The sequence below is a fragment of the Arachis ipaensis genome, chromosome B03 (genome assembly GCF_000816755.2).
Source record: "Arachis ipaensis cultivar K30076 chromosome B03, Araip1.1, whole genome shotgun sequence".
Taxonomy (NCBI): domain Eukaryota; kingdom Viridiplantae; phylum Streptophyta; class Magnoliopsida; order Fabales; family Fabaceae; genus Arachis; species Arachis ipaensis.
In genome coordinates, this window is record NC_029787.2 from 30,879,944 (window position 1) to 30,887,330 (window position 7,387).

Below are 7,387 nucleotides of genomic sequence, written 5' to 3' on the forward strand. Positions count from 1 at the left end.
GGGGGGGGGGGGGGGGGGGGGGGGGGGGGGGGGGGGGGGGGGGGGGGGGGGGGGGGGGGGGGGGGGGGGGGGGGGGGGGGGGGGGGGGGGGGGGGGTGGGTTGTAACTATATGAAACCGGAGGAGGTTGTTGCCAAGAGAGTTGATCATAAGCATATGCCTCCTCCCACCTTTGATTCTCCCATCCTTGATGCAAACTTTCATTGTAGTCCTCATTCCCTACAACATAGTTATAACCACACTCATAACAAAAAATGTGAGAATTCATAATAGAAAGAAAGAATAAAAATAAATGCTAATAAGAAATAATAAAAATAGACTCCTAAAACTAGAAAAAACTAGCAAACACAAGTAAAACTAAGAGAGCAAAGATGTAACAACAAGAAATTGCAAGAAAAACTAAATCAAGACAAGAATTAAAACCTAAACTTAAGAGAAATTTAACTAATCTATCCTAATTCTAGAGAGAAGAGAGAGCTTTTCTCTCTAGAATATAACCTAAAGCACGTTTTTAACTAAAGCTAATTGCTCTCCCCCTTCATCCTTCTTGAATTTGGCCTTTAATAACTTCAGAAATGAGTTGAATTGGGCTTTGGTAGGTCCAGAAATCGCCCCAGTGTCTTCTCATTAATGAGTCACATGATCGAATTCGTGCGTACGCATGCCTGACCATGTGTATGCATGGTTGTAAAAATACAATCGTGCGTACGCATCAATTCTTGTAGGTACGCATGGATGTAAAAACTACAATTGTGCATACGCATGGCTGTAAAATACTCCAAATTTCATTTCTTCATGAATTCTTCACTTTTGCATGCTTTCTCCCCACTCCTTCAATCCATACTTGCTTTGGAAATCTAAAATCACTTCATCAAACACATCAAGACATCGGATGAAATTAAAGTGAATTAAAATTAGCAATTTAAGGGTCTAAAAAAATATGTTTTCAATCTTAAGCACAATTTAGGAAGAATTCATAAAACTATGCTATTTTAATAAATAAATGCAAGAGAAGTCAATAAAACCTACCCAGTTAAAACAAATAAATACCATGAAATGTGAATTCATCACTAAGCCCATATAAAATTGGAATAAACGAAAATACTAAGTCTAGATAAAACTGGAATAGAAAAATAGAAGAGCTAATAATAAAGTAGAGTTATGTTCAACGAAACTAAACTAAAAGTATATCAGACATAATATTCTCCTGGATACCAGATTTCACAAAATCATCTAGCTTAGCTTTCTCACGAGCAACATGATCCATATCATCCTTCCAAAATGGCTTCTTGTTGAGATCAAAATCTTTTACCACATCTTAGATTTCTAGTGATTCAGTTGTAGAGCGAACATATCCTCTCTTACAAAAAAATTGAAATGTGCCACTCTATAATGATGAATTGTTTTCGACATGCCCACTCAAACTCATATGCTGGATTGTTTGTAATGCTCGTCTACATAAATAAAAAAATGTAACGATTTATATTCAATTTATAGTGTTGTATATAGGTGCTAGCAAATAATTTATTTTTAAAGTTACCTTCAGATCCATTAATATATCATCGTCATCCCAGTCAAAAGAAATAGTAAAATATGGAAACCCAAACCTTTGCAGATACTACATGCTAAGTGCATATATTTCCTACAAGTTTTCAACCAAACCAATTAACTATTGATAATTATTAAATGGTAATATGATGTTAAATTCAATAACAAAGCGCAAACAGAATATTAAAGATAGCAAATCTCTATACTAGAATTCATAACAAAGGATGGGACACTAATGTAGAATGCATGTGAGAATGGTAACTTTTCACATATATTGGTGTGAGCATTGGGTGCTATCAGTCAATAATGAACATTAATCTTGTTACATCAAACGTCAGAGGCCGTATTGAATGCGTGTCGCAACGAGGAGAATGGAGAAGCGGAAGCCATCTCCTTAGCAAACTTGATGCTTCCACAATATTCAAGCAAGTCACGCTCTTCTATAGTAATCTAAGTTGAGAACTTTTCGCAAGGTTGTGCGAGTAGTGATAATGATATGTTGTCACCTTACTCAGATAGGATTATCACTTTATGTGACCTAAATAGTAAGAAATTCATTATGATTAAAAAGCATAATTATTCAATTTTTTTTATAATTAAGGCAATTAATGAAATTCATATAAACAAATAAAAGATTGAAAAATTATTAGACAGGACTTTTCAAGAGGATATAATTTTGCCTATGATGTTTTTAAGTTCTTTGTTAGTTGGTTTAGTTATTAATTACATGATCATATTAATTTGGGAATTAATTATGTACACAAATTATAGATTATCTCTCACAGTTAACTCACCAAATAATATAGCATTTACTCTAACATTTAACTAGTTATTTAACTCTAAAAACTAACTCATATACACAAAGTAATATATACACATAATTATAATATTTTTAAATTTTGTTAAATAAATTATTTTATTTACATTGAACCCAAATGTCTTCTGAAAGGTCCTCCTAGATTAAAATTCATTTTTAATGTTCTCCCCAAATTCTCAAAGTCTAAAAAGACAAGAGCATGCATAAATAGAAAAAGAATACATTACCATTTTTTGTTTTTAGTAACTGTTACAAAAAAGTCCTAAGAATATTTAAAACACATTAAAATCTTCACAAAACATAAAAACCAATAATTTTCATTCACTTCACACCCCCAATTCAAATCCTACTCCCTATTAAGAGGAGTAAATTATACTAACATACAATTTTTACATAAAGTAGTCATTAAAATTAAGAGTTAAAGATGAAATTCAAAATAGAATTGAAATCTGACGATAAACATTTATTGCGTGCTTGACGAATTAGTTTATAAATTAGTTTCCCAAGGCTTATGAAACGTAATTTAAATAAGCACAATGTATGACTTTTTTTTCTTCAAAATCAAAATGAATTTAATTAATACTTAGAAATTAAATTAGTTACTATTCTAATTAATCATAGTTAGTAGTTTCTAAAATTAGTTAGAGCTATTCTGTTAAACATAAGCATGAACTTTTTTTACTCTTTTCATACTTTTCTTATAATTTCAACATTCATTATCAATTAAATAATTCTTTTTCTATTACCAAAATCTCTAAATTAATTCATATTGTAGAATTAAGCACTGGAATTGTATTTGGCCCGAAAGAACACGGGCAGAAAAATATGCATAGTAAAAAAAGAAAAAAAATAGTGAAATTGAACGTATATAATTTGATTTCTTTGATTACACTGTAATCTAATTTTTATATCGGTAATAAACAACACAACCACACTAAGAAACTACTATTTAATCAAGAAGGAAAAATTAACAATGTCAGCTAATTAATAATCATAGGAAGCGTAAAAATTATAAATCATCAACAGCATTTAAAATCAGATAATAACATATATCTTATTAATTTTTCAGTGGCAGTATTGGGAAGGAGGGAGAAGAAACTAACGATCAGAAAATTGGAAAAGCCTGCACCTGATAAATTGAATTTATCTGAAGTTAGGGTTTAAATTTGAAAAAAGTATAAACTGTATAAAAATATTTTGAAAAGGCCGGAGAAAAATACCAAACTAAACGTGGAATTTAGAGGTGGATATCGTTCGATTTTGCAGTAATCATTGAGTATGTGGCAATTGAGAGAGTCCATCTCAAGTAGGTCACGGACAAACAAAAACGTTAAAAAATTCTGCAACATTTAGTCAGAAAAATACAAGACGTTACAAACAATTACTACGATCATAAAAATTTGTCACTACTTTTCGTTCATAGGTATCTTCTTATTGGTAACTTTTGTGTTTATGATAGTGATAGTGATTTATCAGGGTATAATTTGTCCAAAAAGAATTAATGCATGATTCAACCGTATTCTCGTTTACTCATTATCAACAAATCATCTGTCATAATCATGGTTCTGAAAATTAAACCGGACCGACCGGTTCAACCAGATTAATCGGAAACTAGTCACCTAGCCAGTCCGGTAAGGCCAAAAACTGCTTGGTAAAAAACCGATAAAAAAACCGATCGAACCGGCGGTTAACCGGTGAACCGGTAGAACTGTCCGATTTTTTAGCAGGTTTTTGGATTGAAAGTAACACCCCTAAACGGCATCGTTTTGCCTCTAAAAAAAAGAAAAAAGAAAGGCTAAAGCTAAAACGTAAACGAAGCTGAACCCTAATCACCTAGAAGAGGAATCAACAGTTCAGCACCCACAGGCCACAACAACTCATCTCTCCTCTTTTCGCAGTCGCATAGCCACCACCACCAATCGAGCAGCCCACCGCCATCGCCACCGCATCCCGCATCCACAGCAGCGACGGGTTTGACCACCGCAGCCACCACCGCGTCCTCTTTCGTCGCCGAGCTCGCCTCCTCTTTCGTCGCCGTTACTCGCCGCCGGTAAGTAATACTCTGTTATTCACTTATTCCTCGTCGCTACCTTCTGATTTTCTGTGCATGATTTTATGATTTATTTGTTCATGGTTTTTTTATTTTGATTTTGATTTTCTGGATTAATGATTTTGATTGTTGATTTTCTGAGGTTATTTGTTCATGATTTATTTATTTGCTGGACTTCATGATTTTGGTTGCTAAATTCATGATTTTCTGAGGTTATTTTGGATTCATGATTTGCTGTTTTCTGAGGTTATTTTGGTTGCTAAATTTATTTGTTTGTAAATTTGTATGTTACAGATGAAACAATCACAAAGTAACCCATTAAGAAGGAGTAACATTTTGAAGGTCTGAATAGGATCAATGAATAGAAAAGAGAAGTGAGTTTCTCATCCGTCAAGAAGTAAGCTAGTAAATGATGCATAGTTGTTACTTTTTAGTTTTTATATATTATGCATTACAAAGAAGATACTGATAATGTTTCCAAGATGAATAGGAGTCAAAATCATCAAAACATATTTATTCCTTTATCTGGAGGAGTTATTTCATGTGCTGCACATCCTTTATATATCAGATTTCCTTTATTTTAATGTGGTTTACGTATTTGATTCTCCTTCATTGTTTTTGTTTTTAGCCATTTGCTTGTCTTTTCTCTTTTGATTGTGAATTGAATATTGCAGAGGATCATGATGAGAGTATACCCTTGTATTAAATAGGAATGAGAGTGTTGTTCAATATTAAATTTTCTATTTTTTTGGAATTAAACAGGATCATGATGAATTGAAATTTTTAAGTTAAGTGTAAGTTTGTGATTCTAAATTTCACTACAAGATTTTTGTTTATTTGTGGAGGTTTTTTTTCTTATTTGTGGAGGTTTATAACCCCCACCAAATGGTTTGTGGGGGTTTCCAAAACTCCCAAAATTTGAGGTGCCACGAGGTCTTTTGTGGGGGTTTTTAAAAACCTCCACAATTTATTCAGTGGGGAGTTTTGTGTGTGTTTAGTGGAGGTTTTATATCGAACTTTTGTGACAGTTTTAAATCACTTTTGTGGCAGTTTAAAACCCCCACAAATTGACTTTTCAATTTGACACAAATTAACTATTTTGTGAGGTTTTCAAACCTCCACAAACCTTGTAGTTATTTATTTTTAATTTCAAATCATTCATTAATCTCAATTTAAAATCCTAAACATTCATTAATCTCATCTCATTTACATATTCTCAAATTAAAAATTCATTTTTTAATATTAAAATTTAAAAACTAAATCTTTTATAACACAAATCTTTTAAAAACTAAATTTTTGATAAGTGCAATACAGCATGCTACAGACAAACATTCTAAGAATAGAAGGAATAAAATAAAAGATATACAAAGGAAATGTCTTCTTTCATGAATCAACTTGTATCTTTTACAAGCTGCAACATCAAATTATCCATTCGAGATGCACAAAATTCAAGAAGTATAAATATAGTTTTAATTCAACAGAATAAGTAAACATATAAACTCTGAATAAAAGTAAACAATAAAGCTAATTTTAGAAAAAAACAAAAGATGCTATACTTTACAAAGAGCTCTGTATTCCTTCTCAAGGTACTTGATACATGACTTCAAGCAGTATAAATAGCAAGCCCTTACACAGTTCTTTGTCTCTTTATTATAGTGTCCTCTGACAAGTTCATCTCCTCCAATGCCGACGTTACTACCTCTACAATTGGCCACAATATTCCATCCATAATCTTGTAAGGGCCAACCTCAGAAAGAAAGTCCAAGCAGGGTTTGAGCCTCACAATACCCTGAAAGAAATAGTTCAGTGACATCAAAAGGACCAGTTTGAACATAGATGAGCTTCATATCTACCAGTCCACCTATGCCTAAATAATTTAACAAAGATTTATTAATAAGAAAGCAATTCTATATGCAAATCATTGAACCTATTATTGTTCAAACACTAATCTTTCTATCAGCAACAAAAGCACTAACCTTGTAACACCTCTATATTGAGATGTTCTCTAGCCAAAGGTATCAATGGATTTTCTATGAGTAATTTGCTTCTGGTTCTGCTCCACCATTTCGTCATGCACCCTCTTCTTTGTGGTGCTCATGACAGCATGTGATGCTTGTTGTGAGGATGTGACACAACTTGATTGGGAGCTTGGACTCATGGACAACCTCAGTGATCGTAAAGGGTGTTAAAGCAAAAGCTGGACATTATGCCCAAACAGACCTGAGAATTGAAAAAGAGAGATTATCTTTACAAGAGAAAAGATTAAAATGAAACTAAGATAAGAAAGAGATCGATCACGGGAATTTTTGATACGAGTACAAGGAAAATACTTCACAAAGATTACAACACCTGCACTAACTCTTAATCACTAACGACTATTCCTCCAGATCACATCGAACTTAGTTTATTAAGGGAAAAGAATGAATAGGTATTATTCACGGTTATTCATGATTGTATTTTGAGAGAGAGGCTAGTATGTAAGGTTATAAAAGGTATTCCAATAAAATCTTGGTAATACCAGACACGAAGTGTAAGAACAACCCTATTCTGATTATTTGATGAATAAACGTAAGGATCGATCACAGCATTATTCTTTTAACTATTTTATTCCTTTAACTATTTTATTTTTGTTCTATATTAATGATAATGCAAAGTACGTAAAACTTTGGAAATAGTTTAGTATAAAATTAACGTAGCAAAATCAATTTATATAGTTAATCAGAATAAACTAACATTAGTTAAATCCGATCAGTTTATTAAAATTAAATGACCAAGTCAATTTATTTATAATTTTCTTAAATTTAAAATAATATATATATAATTAAGTAATTAATTGGTGTTTGAGAAGACACACCAAAAAACACACCAAAAGACACACATATCTTTCCTTTATCACGGTGACGTCTGGTAGTCTTGATACAGATATGTATCTATATACTCCATTGTGATAGAGAAAAGAGGATAAGTCAATGG

General features: G+C 32.3%; 1 long non-coding RNA gene across 2 annotated transcripts in view; it reads right to left on the minus strand.

The window, feature by feature from the left end:
- LOC107630246 overlaps positions 5,866-7,387 on the minus strand; it is a 3,648-nt gene continuing 2,126 nt past the window's right edge. For both annotated transcript variants that reach the window (XR_002359127.1, XR_001618196.2), the window contains one exon: positions 5,866-6,203. This is a non-coding gene — a long non-coding RNA (uncharacterized LOC107630246). The remainder of the gene's footprint in view (positions 6,204-7,387) is intronic.